At 36.4% G+C, this 18,971-nt stretch overlaps 1 protein-coding gene across 2 annotated transcripts in view; it reads right to left on the reverse strand.

Moving 5' to 3' along the window:
• The window catches only part of POLR3G (RNA polymerase III subunit G), a 97,816-nt gene that overhangs the window by 75,740 nt on the left and 3,105 nt on the right, over positions 1-18,971 (reverse strand). For both annotated transcript variants that reach the window (XR_005832427.1, XM_008700832.2), the window contains one exon: positions 12,569-12,676. The gene's annotated coding sequence lies outside the window, so the exon portion shown is untranslated. The remainder of the gene's footprint in view (positions 1-12,568; positions 12,677-18,971) is intronic.

An 18,971-nucleotide genomic window follows, 5' to 3' on the forward strand; every position in this document is an offset into this window, starting at 1 on the left:
ATGAATCTATGCTTTTCTCTCTCACTGATCAGACCCACACTAGTGTGTCATAACACACCAGGTTGGATGTAATTAGTGTATAAATGAACTCAAATACTTACATGGGCCATAATTCACAAAATGAAGCAGTGCATTAGCAATAAAATAACGAGTGAAGAGGACTCTGGCAAAAAGGAGAGCTCAAGTCCTACAGAAAGGGGGCAGCAATGCCTTGGTTGTGAAGGGGTGCAGCAACTGTGATGCTAACTGTCGGCTTCTTTAAGGAAACCAGAAATCAAAAGTTTTTGTTCTTTGTTTATGGTTTTTAAATCTTAGTAACAAAATTAAACATTTAAGTATACCTCCTATAGGTCTTATTTTTAGCTGGTAGGAAGTCTCTGGTCTCTAGTCATCTCTTTCTCAGCCCACCGCAGACTGGCTTTTTCAGTGAGATTACTCTTCCAAAAGGTTCCCATTACCAGCTTAGTGACCCAAGACGAGTAACTTAACTTGTTCCGGAACGAGTTTTTTGCCTTTGATACTCACCTCATAGAATGTATGAACAGTAAGTGAGAAAGAACCTATAAGACATAGCACACAGAAATAGGCACAAAGCATTCCATGCTTGTTTGTTCCTACTCTGCTCGAACCACGCTGCAATCCAGCTTCCTCCACTGACGTGGTACAGCTTTAAACACCTGTGTGCCGTCTTGCCCTCTGCCAACACACACTCTTCTCTCCTCACTCTCTAACTCTTTAAATAGAGTGCCCTCTCAAGTTGTGTCTAAGTTTCTTGATGGTAAGAACCATCCTAGTTTTTTCCCCACATTAAAAAAAATATTTTTATTCTAGAAAATTTCAATCATATACAAATAAAGAATACTGGGTACTCATCCATCCTCAACAATTTTCAACATATAGCCAATTTTGTTTCATCCAGACCTTCAACAAATCCCTACCCTCCCACCACTGCATAAACAGTGGATTATTTTAAGCCAACTATCGATATATATAACATCATCTCCTTTGTAAATACTTCAATGTTTATACAGTTTTGTAAGGAATGTGTAGGTAACAGAATGGTCTTGTGGAAAGATTCTTAAGGGTGATGGGGGAAGGAAAGGGTAAGCAGGATGGGACAGACAAGAAATACGTATCCCTAAAAAATAGAAATTCTTTTCTTTTCAAGTAGAAAAGCTGTGTGAGCCAACACTAAGCAGCTGAACTAAATACAACTATGAGCAAAAATCTGGTAATAAGGCCATAACTTTGCAAACTTTGCTACAAATATTAACTGTGGAGAAAGGCAAGCAGGAAGGGTTGAACTCAAAATAGAGTCAGGTTAAAGGAAGAAATTATTTCTCCAATTACCAGGTAAAACTGTGAATTTAAGTATTCTACCCTATAGTTCTCATAATTAGAAGAAAATTTCAAAATGCATTTTGTATAAATCTTGATTGGCAATAGAAATGCTAGGACTATTTAGATTAATCCAGTCTGGCTCTTGACATCAACATCCCCTTAAATGTGCTCTTGTTGAAGTTATCAGTTTTGCAAAGTCCTACTCAGTTGACCCCTACCTCTTACTTGGCTTCCAGCACAGCATTTTCTCCTAGTTTCCCTTCTACCACATTGGCAATACCATTTCAAATGCCCAGGATTTGGTCTTGAACTTCATTTTTGTTTACATGCACAAACTTTTTCTAGGTGATTTTATCTGGTTGTGGCTTTAACTGCCATTTAAATACTGATGACTTTTTTTTTTTAAGATTTTATTTATTTATTTGACAGAGAGAGACAGTGAGAGAGGGAACACAAGCAAGGGGAGTGTGAGAGGGAGAAGCATGTTTCCCACCGAGCAGGGAGCCCGATGTGGGGCTTGATCCCAGGACCCTGGGATCATGACCTGAGCCGAAGGCAGACACTTAACGGCTGAGCCACCCAGGTGCCCCAATACTGATGACTCTTAAACTTATTCCTAGACTTCACTTTTCTTTGACCCATAAATACATTTATACTATACATACATTTTAAAATAAATTTTAATAATATAAAGGATATGTTGCACAAACTTGTAAATAATAATAATATAGACAATATTCCTTATCGTAAATTCCACATAGCCTATCAGTTCTTGCAGAATTCTTTCATTGATTTTTGCCAAACTTTTGAATCTGTATTCAATCTATGGTTTCAACCGATGAGTAAGCATACTTCCATTATGAATGTTGGCTAATTCTTTTCATTATGACAATAAGTAAGATGATATAGCTAAAGCACTCCACCGATTCTAGAATTCCCTCTGCTCCTGGATTATGTCAAGCTTGTTCCTATTTCAGGTCTTTTGCATTTACTCTTCCTCTTTTCTCATTCAGTTCTTCACAAGACTGGCTTCTGATTCCAGCTCAAGTGTCAGAGGTTTTTCCTGACCACCTGAACCAAGTAGCTTTACTTACTTCAGCTACCCTCTATCCCTTCGTTCTCCTTTATTTTCTTCATAGGGATTTTGCAATTATCAGTTCTGAAAAGGTCAAGTATGTATCTCTGTATGTATTGTTTGAATGGATGATTCCCGCTTAAGGCAAAAAAAACTGAAACAGTGCAAAAATATATCCAGGGGATTTCCACTTTCAGCAAGATGGGGTAGATAGATGTACTTTTCCAATTTATAGCTAAGGATTTCAGGATCCAATAAACAACATGGTGATGAGTTCCTTGGGTTTTCTTTTTTCCGAACATATACCAGAATGGGTGCTGGAGAAGCCAGCAGGCCTGGAAATACCAATGGGCACCTATAGAAAAAGGCCAAGCAAAAGCTGCTTCCTTGAGCCAAAGCACCAGGAAAAGGGAAGCCTAGTAAAACAGAAAACTTTTAGAAAAGAACCAATTTACTTTAGAAGAAACTATGGCCCCACCCTCATCCATGCCAGCAAAGACCAGGTGGGGAGACTAGACTTCATGTAATTATGGCTTTATCTTCTCATAGGCTGCCCTCCCTATAGACAAAATTTGTTAAGATTTCCAATCACATAGTTGCCCCCACTTCCTTGGAACCCTCAAAATCACAACCAAAGCAAAGTCCTTTCTCACACTCTCTAAGAGAGTTCCCCCATGATGTTTGAAGGGGGGAAAAAAACACAAAAATAAAATAACTCAACTTGTTCAACTACAGGTATTTCTGGTAGTTTTTGGCTGAAGAGGATCAACATTGTGAAGTGGCTGCAATCTCTTACTATTATTATTACTTTAAACTGGTAGTATGTTATCTATACTGGTCTGAATTTTCTTTGATCTCACTTAATGATATATTCCAAAAATATTACATATAAATATCTACAGATCTGTCTTATTCTTTTTAACAGGTTTATAATGATTCCATGCTATGGATGTAAATTAATATATTTAACCTGTCTTCTGTTCATGGACAGTTAGTATTTTTCCCAATCTTTTTCTTTTCTTTTTATTTTTTGAAAGAGAACTTTTTATTACTTTTATGTACATAAAATTCAACAGCATACACTTAGATCTGTTTGGTGGCCTGTTCTTTGGCCTTTGCCTTCTCCAACTTGGTAATGCAAACCACCTACTTTGGACCCAGGATGTTGCCTCCCCAGTGACAATGGATTGCATCATATTTGTCATTGTAATTGCTAGCTTCCACCACCTTAGCCAGAGCTCTTTTGTCTTCTGAGTTAACCTGTGTGAAGGTGATAGTGGTGCAGGTCTTGTTGTGGACCAGACGCCACAGCCTGGCCTTCCCCTTGATAATGAAGTAGGGAACCCCCATCTTACAACACAGGGCAGTCAGGAAGACAACCAACTCAATGGGATTCACACCATGTGCAATTACTACCAGCTGAACCTTCTTGTTGTCCACTAAGGAGGTGACAGCATTAATCCTAGAACACACAACCAGCTTGCATGAGCACTCTGTGGGGACTGCTCGGTTCACAAAAGCAGCTCTACCATGGGCCAGCTGCGATTGAGGGTTAAAAAGCTCAAATTTTACTCTTCACAGTGATTCCATGTGAACCAATCTTTTTTTTCATAAGCTGTAATGAACAGCTTTGCACATACTTTATGTACAAGTATATTTACAGAACAATTTCCAGGAAGTATAAGTGCTGGCTCAAAGTGTATTTGTTTTTTATTTGTTTTTTTAAAGATTTTATTTATTTATTTGACTGAGAGAGACAGCCAGCGAGAGAGGGAACACAGGCAGGGGGAGTGGGAGAGGAAGAAGCAGGCTCCCAGCGGAGGAGCCTGATGTGGGGCTCGATCCCAGGACTCTGAGATCATGCCCTGAGCCGAAGGCAGATGCTTAACGACTGAGCCACCCGGGCGCCCCCAAAGTGTATTTTAAATTTTGATATATATGATCTCCAAGGCTCTCCAAAAAGTTCCCTAAATGACCTAACTAGAAACTATGTTTAAAGAAGACTTTTCCTGCTAATTCTCCATAGTAAGTTTGTAATTCCAAACTTAGATCTTTGCAAATCCAGGAAGTGAAGACTGGTATCTTACTACAGTTTATTTTAGCATTTTCCTTATTTTTTAAAGAAGCTGAATAAGTCATATCTTTACAAACTATTTGTAGATCTTTTTATGTGAGCTGTCTTCTCATGTATAGTTGATGCCTGAACAACAATGGAGTTAGGGGCACTGCCATCCCTCCCACTGCTGTGCTGTTGAAAATCAACACAGAATTTTTGACTCTCACAAAACTTAACTCCTAATCGTTAAGTTGACCTTCTGTTGATCAGAAGCCTTACTAACATAAACAATCTATTAACACATATTTTATATGGTATATGTATTATATACTGTATTCTTATAATAAAGTAAGCTGGAGAAAAGAAAATGTTATTAAAAAACCATAAGGAAGAGAAAATACATTTATGGTATTTATTTTTTAAAAACCCACATATAAGTGGACCCCCACAGTTCAAACCTGTGCTATTTAATGGTCAACTGTATTTTAGGTCTGTTATAATACAGAAACATATTATGCATTAGATATTATAATATATATCATATAATACATTAATATTACATTATATAACATAACATACAACACATGTAATCTTTAACTTTCTTATGGTACACAGTATTTTATAGTCTATCAAATTTTCACTTGCAGTTTATTATTTAATTTAGAAATAAACATGTATTTCCTCACCCATCCTATGAAAGCTACTGTTGTGATTCTTAGTTTCTTTTATCTACATTCACAAAGTTTACCTTTACTTTAACGTTCAGATATTGACTGGTTTGAGCCCTAAATATAACTTTTTCAGTGTTTCCTTTCTCTTCTAGTCAGAGTTCCCACATTTTGCTCTTTAGTCAAAATACTTTTTTCTTTTTGTTTAATAGCCTAATTTATTCTCCCTCCCTCCGGATCTCCTTCTTCCCCCTACCCACCCCCCCCTTTTCCCTCTCTTTTTCTTCATATCTAAACTGTTGCCACAGTAATCACTTCATATAATTAGATGCCCCAATTTGGGGAGGAAGGAGTATTTTTCAGGAACATTATGATTTATTAAACTAAAAGAACAATTATTTCCCTCTTGCTCTTGATGTTGCCTGCCTATAGTATGTAGGTGGTAGCTAAATATAACCCTATTAATTTTCACCTCTATATTGTATTCAGGAGGATATTTAGTGCCTCATTACTAATGAGAATTCATCAAAAAAATACAAAATCCTTTGTTTTTGACTGTTGTGATAAGAACACCATTCGGATTCAAAGACATCCTATGAATCTATAAACATGAATATCTAAATATAACTTGTTTGGTTTTAAGAAATGTAAAGCCAGACAAAGAGGTTATGAAATTTCATCTCTAACCAAAGCGCACAAAAGCTGGTTACCAGACCATGGCTGGTTACTAAATATTTTGATTTGAAGAATAGATCTGAGATTAATAAATCATTTACAGTTTTATGCAATGCTTCATAAGAAAGCTTTCAACCCATCAAAATAATTCAAATGCTAGATTGCTTACTTTTTAAGTGGAAAGCAGCCTCTTAATAAGGACTTATAGATTCTACTTCATTTTCATTATATTTTTCAGCATATTTCTGTCTTGAGTATTTTGCTCTTTCTAGTCAACAGTACTGCAGTCTACCTGTATTCATTGCTCAAAGCAGTTAGAGTGCGTAATCTTAGACCTAAATGTGACTCACTATAAGGTCCTTAGCTCTGGGCACAAGAGGCCTCTGCTGAGAGCCCCATGCTTTGGAACACATTCTGGCCCTTTTATGCTACATTCCACATGAGGTGAAGAGTCCCAGGCACCTTAGGAGATACATCCATCTGAAGGGTAGCAAAATGGTCTACCTCAAAATATGCCTCTTTGACATAAAAAATATTTTGAGCTGAATGCAAGGACAATGCCATTGGAAAGCACAGCCCAAGCATAATGGTGGCCAAATGGCTGCTATTTGCCAAAGGTGAGAATGGAGCTTGGATTTTCAGGCTGGAGTATCCACCCATGTACACTGGAGGCCCCTCCTAGTGTGGGACAGAATTGCAAGAAGAAAGAAAAGGCCGACTTGGTCTGGCTCTTCCCATGTTACCAGAATTTAGTGTGGAACACCAAGGAATCAGAATTCTAATTTCAAACCTAGACTTCAGGTCATTATGAAGCCGTATTTGTCAAAGTAGGAGGACAGAACATATTTTATTTAATAGCTTATTAGCTTGATGTATGAATTTAAAATATTTATACATAAGCTATATGAGGCCTCATTTGCACTAGCCCCCACAGATGTTAAGGAAGTGCCTAGGTTCCTTAACCTCCACTGGGTCTTTTATTCTGACTCCAGATTATTCTATTTTTCAAGCTATTTGTGAAGGGTAATTTTCAGCAACTCTAGTTCTTTTTAAAGGGGAACTAGCATTCATCAATTGTCTTATGTGAGTACTTTATATACATTAGCTTATTTAATCTTCATAGCAACTCTGTAAGGTGCGTGGAATCCCTATCACAGGGATGAGGAAACTCAAGAAGTAAAGTAAGTTACCCAGATGTCAAAGTAAATGAAACAGTTAATTGGCTTCATCAAGCCTTTACTCTACCTCTTGTTATCCCTTCCCCGCAGCTCCTGACTTCTAGTGGATATCCTTACTTTATATTTTTCTAAGGAGACGGAGATAAGGTCTGTGAAAATCCCTAAATTATCTTCTATTTTACAGTCCTTTAGTTTCTTCACCCTACTTCTTTCTCTTTGCTTTATCTTCCTTCTTTTTATTTAGATAATTCTCCATTTTTTACTCCAAGACGTCTTTATCAACTTTCTCTTCTCTTCCCTCACTCCCCTCTTCAACCTGTACCTCTCCACTGGCTTCTTTTCCCCTAATAAAGCTTTCCCTATTCTTTTTTTTTTTTTTTTTAAGATTTTTTTATTTATTTGACAGAGATAGAGACAGCCAGCGAGAGAGGGAACATAAGCAGGGGGAGTGGGAGAGGAAGAAGCAGGCTCATAGTGGAGGAGCCTGACGTGGGGCTCGATCCCGTAACGCCGGGATCACGCCCTGAGCCGAAGGCAGACGCTTAACCGCTGTGCCACCCAGGCGCCCCAAAGCTTTCCCTATTCTAAAAGAATTTTAAAAACAAACTTCTTTTACTTGTTGATATCTTTATTAATTCCTCAATTTTATGCTTGTCTTCACAAATTTCTTCAAAGTGAAGTTAATTCTCACTGCTTCATCATTCATATACCTTTTACAATCTAGACTATTTTCCTTAACTGTGCAAAAATTGCAAAGACCTTGTGAGAAACTAATATTTTTGATGGATAACCTACCTGGTAAAATGCAGAAAGTGCAATCATTTTAAGTACAGTTAGATGATTTTTATGTGTGCATAAACCCTTGAAACCATCTCGCAGATCAAGATATAGAGCATTTCTAACACCTTCTAAAGTTCTTTTATGTTCTTTTTCAGTATAAACCACCACTACTACCCCATTCCTGCCTACCCAGAGGTAACCACGATTCTGAAAACTAAACATTGATTAGATATGCCAGTTGTTGAACTTTATATAGATGGAATCATGTACAACATACTCATTTGTATGTACTCTTTTGTATCTGACTTATTTCACTGAAAACAATATCCATGAGTATCAATCTTATCGTTGATGTTACCCTTAGTTATGTGTGTTCTTTTTTTCTTTATCACTGGTAGTATTCCTTTATATGAGTATACCTCTGTTTGTCTTTTTACATATTAATGGAAATTTGGGGTGTTTCCAGTATGGGGTTATTATGAATAAAGCTGAAACCAATATTCTTGTGAAAGTTTTCTGGGGGAACATATACCACTACTCTTGGATATCTAGGAGTGAAATTGCCGTGTCATAAGGTAAGTGAATGTTTTAACATTAGTAGAGACAATCTTACAAAGTGGATCTATTATTTTACATTCCTATCAGCAGTCTTTGACTGTTGGTCCACATCCTTTGCCACAATTTGATATTATTAGTCTTTTTAAAATGCTTTATTTATTTTAATATTAGCCATTTTGGTGTATTTGCAATAATATTCATTGTGGTTTTAACTTGTATTTTCCTGATAACTAATGATGTTGAGCATCTTTTCATATGCTTATTGGCCATTTAGATATCCACTTTTGCAAATTCCTTATTTGAATCTTTTATCCAATGTTCTTATTGGGCTTTCAGTTTTTTATAATTGATTTGTAATGTTTTATCAGATATACATATTGTAAATGTTTTCTTCCCCTCCATGGCTTGACTTTTTTTTACTGTTCGAATGGTGTCTTTGATGAGCAGAAATTTTTAATTTTGAGGAAGTCAATTTATTGGTTTTTATTTTTATGATTAGCGCGTTTTAAGTCCTGCTTAAGAAATCTTATCGGCCTCAAACTCATGGAGATATACTACATTTTCTTTTAGAAACTTTATAAGTTTTTCTTTCACAAAGAAATCTATTATCCATCTCAAGTTAATTTTTGTTGGTGAGAGATAGGGATCATGTCCATTTCTTTTTTGTGTGATGTCTGGTTGTTACAGCACCATTTATCGCAAGGTCTTTTTTCATTGACTTGTATTGGTGTCTTTATAATGAATCAGCTTACTGTAGGGGTAGGTCTATTCTACTGATATATTTTTCTATCCTTTCTCCAACGTCATACTCTCTTAATTATTGTGATTTACTAAGTTTGAAAAACAGAAGCCTTTTCTCAAACCTTACTCCTGCTCATTTTCTGTGCACTACTTGAATTTGCCTACCATTCACATTTTTCATAGGGAAAAACAAGCATAGGAATCAGGCAAATTTGTCTTTAAAATATAGCTCCATCACCACATGATGGTGATGTGGGATCATATAAAAGTTTAAGAAAACCTATCCAAAACTTGGAAATAATGCCAAAGGATGGCTGTATGTTATTCTGGAATATTGCTTAATAGTTCTACCCAGTGAGAATTTAGTTCTCTAGGAAGTTTACCTTTGCTAGTTGCTGCTGATTAGAGCTAAGACTGTGTAATATGTTAACTTGTAGATTTTTGCTCTCTAGAAATATAAAACCTTTCTGTTTGGTAGAGAATGCAACTCCAAAGGCTACAGTTTATTTTGACTTGTAGGGCATTAACTTGTATGACATTGTAATTTAGCCAACTTTTTTCAGCATGCTTTTTGTGACTGCCTGGGTATACTGAGTTTTTCTATTTTTTCTGTGAACCAGCTTTATCACCTCCTAGTTTCGTCAGTAAAAGGTTAAATAGATCTTAGGGGTGCCTGGGTGGCTGAGTTGGTTAAGTGCCCAACTCTTGATTTCGGCTCAGGTTACAATCTCAGGATGTTAGATTGAGGCCCACGTTGGGCTATGTACTCGGCATGAAGCCTGCTTAAGATTCTCTTGCTCCCTCTGCCCCTCCCTCCACCTCTCTTCTTCTGAAAAAAAAGTTAAATAGATCTTAAAAACATATTCATTCTATATTTGTATAAAATTCATATATTTAAATTTTGAAAATTATGCTTTGACAATAATGAGGAGTTAAATATTATTCCAAGGAGTTATACAAACTGGGTGACTGGTGATGCCATTATCCAGGATGGAGAATACATAAGTATTTTAGAAGAAGATAATTATTTTTGTTTTGGTATATTCTTTTCCATTATGATGGAAATGCATGACACAAGTGGAAATTTGGGTTTGAAGACTGCGAGTAGAGGGTAAGTGGAAAAAATTTTGAGCAATTTTGGAGTCATCATTATGTAGGTGATTGCTGAAATTTAGGAGGTGAGAGTGCTTAGGAATAGTATGAAACTATTAAGAACATCATTCTGAAAACAAACAAACAACTGGGGAGGAGATAAAGAAAAGCCATCAAAGGAAACTATGAAGGAGTAGTAAAAAGCAGCCATGAGAGCAATTTTAAGAAGTGGCCAACACGCGGATGCAACCCAAGGGACGACAGGATGAGAACTGAAGAGAAGCAATTGAACTGAGCAATTAAGAAGTCTTTGGTGACCTAGTAAAAGCACTTCCAGTAGAGAGGTGAATGTAAGTCAGATTTGCTGTGGGTTGAGAGAAAATGAGATATGAGGAAATGGATGCTGTGAATATAGATTAATGTTTCAGGAAGTTTGGCTCTAAAACTGAAATAAGATCACAATAATTCATTGCTTAAAACCTGCTGATGGATTTCCATTACACTTGAAATAAAATTTAACCCTCATCATGAACTACTAGATTCTATATAATTAGGACAGTACTTATCAGTCCGACTTCTTGGACCATTCTGCCACTCTCATTATACTTCAAACTTACTGACTTCTTTCCTTTCCTTGATTATGCCAACCTTGTTCCTAACTCAGGGCCTTTGCTTTGCCATTTCCTTTTTCTGGCATACTCTCCCTTCAGACTTTTGCAAGGCTTGTGCAACAATAAGGAAGTTATACTGGTCAGTTCTCCCTCCGTGAGGAGTATAGTTAATGCCTTTCAGCTGCCATATTTTTAGATCTACTCACACCCTTACCCTGGGCTGAATCTAGGTGACGACTGAGTACAGAACAGATACTAGAGTTCAGTTATTCCTGCCTAACACAGGACTGCTCACAAGAGGGACATTTTTGTTCTGGGTCTCCTCGTTGGCCTAAGATTTTCTTGCAGCTACATTGTACTCTGAAGCTCTTCCTACCCAGTCCTCCTTCCTTCCTGCTTTCCTCTCCCAGGTCGTCAGGACAGTATTGCAGTTTGAAGACTCTCCTGTCTTCTGCTTACCACACCTTTATTCTTCACAGATGTTTCCTAGTCTCTTTCATGACTGATCCTATCTTGTCATCTCCAATTCAGAGGATCTAAACTGACACAGTGGCAGTCATTTAATATCATAGCTCAAAAGTCACTTTATCATAGACCTTCTCAATGCTATAATACTCAACCCATGATCAGCTGCTATCTCATTGCCCTCTCTTCTTTTCTACATAGAATTTATCATTGTACCTTTTAAGTTTTTAAACTGATTTTTATATGCTGACTAAAGTAAATTACAGACATTTTGAATGACTAAAGTAAATTATAGGCATTTACAGAAATTTTGAATATTTCACCTCAAACACTTTAGTTTGCATCTCTAAAAACGAGAATATTTTCATAAACAGATAAAATATTATTAAAATGCCTTATGAAATTAATAGTAATTTCTTCATAACATCTAATTGCCTGTCCATATTCAAATTCTTCAATTTGAATGGAGACTTTCAAATTGTTAATGTCTCCATAATGCCTTTTACAGCTATTTTGTCCAAACCATGCCTTAATCCAGGACAAGACATTCTATCTGGGTGTAATGTATTTTAAGTCCCTTTTAATCCAGATCAATCCCTTTTTTCATGCACTGACATATTGAAGAGAATGGCCAGTTGTCCTATAGAATGCGTTATTTTCTGGATTTGTCTGATTGTTTCCCCATAGTGTTTTTTTAAAAAATTTTTTGGAAGTGGTTTCCCTATCTCCTACATTTCCTATACATGAGAAATTAGATAGTAAGATTTAATTAAATTCAAGTTAAATATTTTTGGCTAAAAGATCTAAGGTCAGATTGAGTACTTCATATTGAATTATATAAGCAGACATATACTATCTGGTAATACTCCAATTGGTGATGATAACTTAGACCATTAGATTAGACTGGTGACACCCTGTGACAAAATTACATTTTCTCCCTTGGGACCAGAAAATGTGTGCTGTGTGGTGTTACTTCAGAAATGTATGATTGTCCATCTCCAGAACTCTTTTTATCTTGTGTAGGTAAAACCCTGTCCCCATGAAACATAACTCCCCACTGTCCCTCCCCCAGCCCCTGGCGACCACCAGCCTACTTTCCGTCTCTGAATCTGACGACTCCAGGGACCTCATATACGTGGAATCATTCAGTATTTGTCCTTTTGTGACTGGCTCATTTCACTGAGCACCTTGTCCTCAAGGTTCGTCCAAGTTGTAGCCTGTGTCACAGTTTCCTTCTGACCCTCAAAGTCCCCTTCCCCTGTTTCCTCTGACCAGAACGATGTGATTTCTATTATTACTTCATGAGAGAAAAGAAATGGGGAACTCACCCTCTAGCAGGATGCATCTTCCAAGTTCTGGCTCGCTCCATAATTGGCCTGCTTTTGTTCACTTTTCACAGTCCTCGGAGAGTTGTCTGTTTTTCCCAAAGATTTTAGCTGTAATTAGCAAGAGCAACAGGTTTCACCAGAGCAGAACCAGAACTTTTCCACCAAATTTCAATTTAAAATGTTTTCACTTTATTTTTGTAATTTTCATATGAATCTGATGGTAATGGAAGTTTTCCTTCATAGTAGTTTTTCTTCATAGTAGTTTGGACTTCGAATTTTACAAATGTGTGTGAAACAAATAATAATAAATAATAAATAAATAATAAATCATTCATAAAATAGTTCCAAGAGTAAGATCAGCCATATATGAGTGAAAAAATCTAAATTTTCAGAACATTCATAAACTTGATTTCTGTTGAAATTGAGATCCTGATGTTGTAATAACCAACAGTGCAGATATTATAATGACCACATATGTCATATAAACATGAAAACATTAAACACATGAATATAAGACTTACACCATGAGCAAAGATGAAAAATACTTGGTGGGTAAACAACAGGATACATATGCATGGGGGTGAGTTTCCCATTTCTTGGCTCTCATGGATTTTTTCTCCTGAGTTGGCCTGGCAGTAGTAATAGAAAACATATACCTCTGGCCAGTGGATACAGGAAACGAGTGTGGGAGGGAATTCCAGAGGAGAGAACCAGAAAAGGGGTTCTAATTCTATGTGGGTCTCTGCAGGTGTCCCAGCCTAATCCTTGAGCATATACGGCACACATATAAAACAACAGAGCTACTTGATCTCATACACAGAATCTCAACTAGACATATAGGCTGACCGACTCAAACCCGGTCGATTGCCTTCTACAGCAAAGCAACATCTCAAGACGCATATACCAGGACTGAGAACACAACATAACATTCACAATATCTAAATATAATTCCAAATGACTCAATATACAAAGTATCAGGAAAATGTGACCAATTCTAAGGGATGAACACAATCAATGGATGCCAAACATATTCTACAGATGTTGAAAATGTATTGCTAAGTAGTCACTTGGTTTGTGGTCATTTGTTACGGCAACCCTAGAAATCTACTAGGGTTTTCTTCTGATGTGTAATAAAGTGTGACTCACTGAAAAAAAAAAAAAAGAAAAGAAATGTATGAAGATACAGCTCTCCATCACAATTAATTATTATACCATTTTAATACCATTATCTTAACTCAAACTCCATGCTTTTGTTTGTATGTTTACTTTACTTAATGTAGTCTTCTGCTATAGAGAAATGTTCCACTGTCATACGGTAGAATCTGTCAGTCTTTATTTATTGTATTAGTCTTCTAGGTCTGCCATAACAAAATACCACAGACTTGGTAGGTAAACAACAGGAATTTGTTTTCTCACAGTTTGGGAGGCTGGAAGTTCAAAAACAAGGTGCCACCTGGGTTTTTCTGGAGGCCTCTCCTTGGCTTGCAGATAGCTGCCTTCTTCCTCTGCTCTCATACAGCCTTTATTTTGTGGGTGCATATCCTTTGGTGTTTCTACTTCTTATAAAGATACCACTCCTGTTGGATTAGAGCCCCCCTCTTAAGATTTCATTTAACCTTAATTACTTCTTTTTTTTTTAAGATTTTATTAATTTATTTGAGAGAGAGAGAGAAAGAGAGACAGAGAGACAGATCATGAGTGTGGGGAGGAGCAGAGGGAGAGGGAGAAGCAGACTCCCTACTCACTTGGCAGGGAGCCAGATTTGGGGCTCTATCCCAGGATCCTGAGATCATGACCTGAGCCAAAGTCGCAGTGCTCCAAGCAACTGAGCCATCCACGTGCTCCAAGATTGGACATTTTAATACCAGAAAGAAAACCATAATTATAAAAATGGGACTTAGTCCTATAATCAACATGAAAAGAAATCATGAAAATGACTGAAAAGAAAGCTGTAAGATATGTCCCAAACATAAAGCAACAGGAAAGAGAAATTTGATAAAATACACTTGAAAGCAGTGACTGGAGAAAAAGAGAATGAGCTTTTTTCCATTTGGAACAGGTCAAGGTCTGACTGCGCAATAAACAGGTTTGTTATATTATGAAAAATAATAATCCCTTATCCTCCAAGTATTTTGCAAATATTTTTCCTACTTCATTATTTGCCTTCATTTATTTTTTTAAAGATGTATTTATTTATTTATTTATTTATTTATTTGGGGGGGCAGGCAGAGGGAAAGAATCTCAAGCCAGAGGCCAGAGCCTGATGCAGGGCTCAATCCCACAACCCGAAGATCATGACCTGAGCTGAAATCAAGAGTCGGATGCTCAACTGACTGAGCCACCCAGGTGCCCCTGTCTTTAATTTTTTTTTTAACCTTGACATTTCTGTTCTTCATTGGTTTTATTATCATATTTGTTTTCATTGCGAGGGTTTTTCTTTTTAATTGTGGTAAATATATGTATACATTGTACTCTTAAAATTATATATATAATTATATATTATGCTCTATATAATCTTATACATTTATATTATACTTATTTATATAAAAATAAGAGTGAAATACAATATTGAAATACCCCTAGATTACACAATCTGGAGGACAACTCTCGAAGTATATACAATGACTGAACTTTCTGAAATCCTTATTACATTCTCACGCTTGGTTTTTGTCTTGAAAAGGAATGGAATTCTAAGTTCAAAATAATGTCCCCTTACAATTTTGAAGTTATTATCTTCCGGAGTCTAATATTTCTGATGAGAAATCTGATGCTAGTTCAATTATTTTCTTTCATAGGAGAGCAGATTTGCCCCTGGAAGATAACGTTTTTATTTTTAATGTTCTGAAATGTCTTATTGATATGTGGTTCCTTTTACCATTTTAGTTTGCTTAATACTATGTGTGTCCTATCAATCTAAGAACTTGTACTGACCTTTAGTTCCCTGAAATTTTTCTTCAATTATATATTTGATATTTTTCTGTCTTTCCTCCATTGTTGCTGTTTCTGGAATTCCTATTAGTCATATCATGGATCTACTGGATAAATCCTTCATGTTTTTTCAATGTTTCCATGTTTTTGTCTGAATGCTCTAAGTTCTGGAGTATTTCAATTAAATCACATCATCATTCTATTAAATTTTTTATTTTGTCGATCATGTTTATTTTCAACAGTCTTTCATTATTCTCGGAATGTTTCTCTTTCAGAGTATGCTGTTCTCTTAAACAGTATTTTCTTGACTACCTCTTAGGAAGCTTAATATTATTAATATACTATGAGTTTATTTTGCTTCCTAAGCTGACTCTGAGTCTTCCTAGATAGTTGTTTTCCTTAGTTTATCATTCATGCTGTTGACTTCCTTCTTATCTCTGACAGTTTTTGATTCTTCATTCATTTTTAAGAATGGGATTCTAGATAGATGTGAAGAGAGACAATACTGGGGAGGGGAATCTGGAAGAATTCAAGTGCAGTGGTTTCCTAAAGAGCTTTTACATTTCGTATTCAGCCGTTTTCTCATTTCCACCCTCTACTGTGCCAGACAACTCTAAGCCTAGGGTCTCTCTGGGACTCTGTCAGGCAGATCAACTCTCTCTGAAGCTTTAATCACCTGCAAATTCTAAGGAGTTGACACTTTTTTTTTTTAAGATTATGTATTTATTTCAGAGAGAGAGAGAGTGTGTGAGCATGAGCAGGGGGAAGGGAAAGATTGAGAAGCAGACTCTCCACTGAGCAGGGAGCTTGATGTGGGACTCAATCCTAGGACTCTGGGTTCATGACCTGAGCCAAAGGCAGACACTTAACTGACTGAGCCACCCAGGCACCTCAAGGAGTTGACACTTTGATGATCTGTCTCATTTGTCAAGAGGCTTCCATGTCTCTTTTGATCTTTCAGATATTTTTTGAAATACCTTCTCTGTTTGTGGGAGCTCTCCAGATCACTTTAGTATTAGAAATTATTTCTCAACTATTGTTTTATTAAGGATTCAGGAGGAAGACTAAACAAATACTAATGCTACTATCTTCTTAAACCACAAATTCTATCTACTTTTGGCTCTGTCTCTGGCTTTACTATTTTGATATACATTTTAATATCCTATAGAGCAATTTTTGTATTACTATTCTTCTTCGCCATTTTGTAACTTATTTTTAAGCAATTATTTTTGAGATGATCATTAGAACAATTTTTATTATGTTCAAGAAAAAAATGAGGGCACCAAGGTGCTCAGTCTGTTAAGGGTCTGCCTTTGGCTCAGGTCATTATCTCAGGATCCTGGGATCAAGCCCCATGTTGGGCTCCCTGCTCAGAGGGGAGTCTGCTTTTCCCTTTCCCTCTGCTGCCACCCTCACGGCTCATATATGCACGCTTGCTCTCTCTCTCAAATAAATAAAATCTTTAAAAATTTTTTTTAAATGGAGAATTTTCATTTTGATTAAATTTACAGATGAATCTAGGGTATAATCAACATTTTTACAATACTGAATCTTCCCATCTAGAACAGCTTGTCAATTTATTCAAATCTCACATCCTTTAGTAAAATGTTGTGATTTTCTACCTACTGATTCTACAGATTTCCTTTTAAGTTTACTTGTAGGAATTTCATATTGCTGTTATTATTTTAGCTTATAATTGCTTGTTGATTTTGCAAATTTTTCTGAAAATCAGCTACTTTACTGAATTCTTTTTTCAATTCTAATAGTCTGATACCCTTGGATTTTGCCAGGTAATCATATTAGTCATGTTAATTTTATATATCACCTCTTTTTCTTGTTTTCTTACATCATTGATTAGAATTTCAGAGACAGTGTTGATAACAATTTTAATGTTTGTGGTAGAGCTGCAAATCTCCTATCTTTAGTAATAGATGACTTGACCCCAAGTTTTAGCAGGGCACACAGTTTTTCAGCTAGAGATTTCTTTTTCCAGCCTCTCTTGTAGCAAGGAGTAGACCAGTCACTAATTTTCACTACCATGCAGAAATGATATATAAACTTTCCTGTCATTCCCTTAGCAGGATATCCTGCTGGAAACATTAAACATTTAAAAATCTATTTCCCCAAATTATTTGCCAACAAAACACATTCTTCATGAAATGACCATAAACATCCCACAAAATTCTAGTGTTGCAGGTACCAGGTTTAAGAAACACTAGCATTTTTTTTTTTTTTTTTTTGACAGAGAAAGACAGACACAGAGAGAGAACAAGCAGTGGGAGCAGCAGCGGGAGAGGGAGAAGCAGGCTCTCTGCCAAGCAGGGAGCCCAACGTGGGGCTCAATCCCAGGACCCTGGTATATGACCTGAGCCGAAGACAGACTCTTAACCAACTGAGCCACCCAGGTGCCCCAACACTAGCATTTTTCAAATATGCTGTTCAACTTAAAAACGCGCCTTCTACATCTGGTTTATTAATATATTTTATTAGAAATGGACTTTGAATATTCTCCAGCACCTTTTCAGATACTGGGTTTATCTCCTTAACCCAGAATTATGATTAATTAATACAGATTTGTATTTTGAACTATCTTTGCATTTTAAAAATAAACTCTATTTGGTTATAGTGAAATGTTCCTGTAAGACAATACCAAATTGATTTTTCCAACATCCAAAATGTTTGCACGTATGTTCACTGATGACCATCAAATATGAGCCAGGCACATAGAACGGGGAACAACATGCACACTCTCCTCATGGAGCATACGGTGATTTTAAATGCTTTTTAGGATTTTAAATACTTTTAATGTTTTCTGTGCTAGCTTCACATCAGGTAGAACATTTAAGAAGTTCTCCATCATGCTTTGAGTTTAAAGCACAAGAATCAGTTCCTCAGAAATTTTTATGAATTCAAAGTTTTTTTTTTCCAGTAATCTCTACAGCCAACGTGGGGCTTGAACCCACGACCCCAAGATCAAAAGTTGCCTGCTCCTCATGAATTTTTAACTCACCCATAATTCTGAGTGGGCTGGATGCCTTTTTATTTTATGGCATGGAATTCTGGCATCATCATATCATTCAGCCCTATTTATAGTTATCGACCTAATTCAGTTTTCTTTTTTCAGTCATCTGTTTCCTTTGGAAAGTGACTATTTCATTTTGATATTAATATTGTCAGGATTAAGTTGTATGAAGTATTTTAATAGTTTGTAAAGGTCCCTCTTATTATTTTTTAAAAGTAAGTTCTACGCCCAATGTGGGGTTTGAACTCACAACCCAGAGATCAAGAGTTGCATGCTCTGGAGACTGAGCCAGCCAGGTGCCCCAACCTTCCTTTTAAACTACAAAAACCTTATTAGTGGCAATATTCCCTTTCTTTTTTGACTCAAAGGTGATTTATAGAAGTACTTTAAAAGGTAAGTTTTCTAATTTTGTTTTTTGGGGGGCTATCCTTGAACTTGTAATTTTTATATTTA

This window comes from Ursus maritimus, unplaced genomic scaffold (genome assembly GCF_017311325.1).
Source record: "Ursus maritimus isolate PB19 unplaced genomic scaffold, ASM1731132v1 scaffold_5, whole genome shotgun sequence".
NCBI classification, from domain to species: domain Eukaryota; kingdom Metazoa; phylum Chordata; class Mammalia; order Carnivora; family Ursidae; genus Ursus; species Ursus maritimus.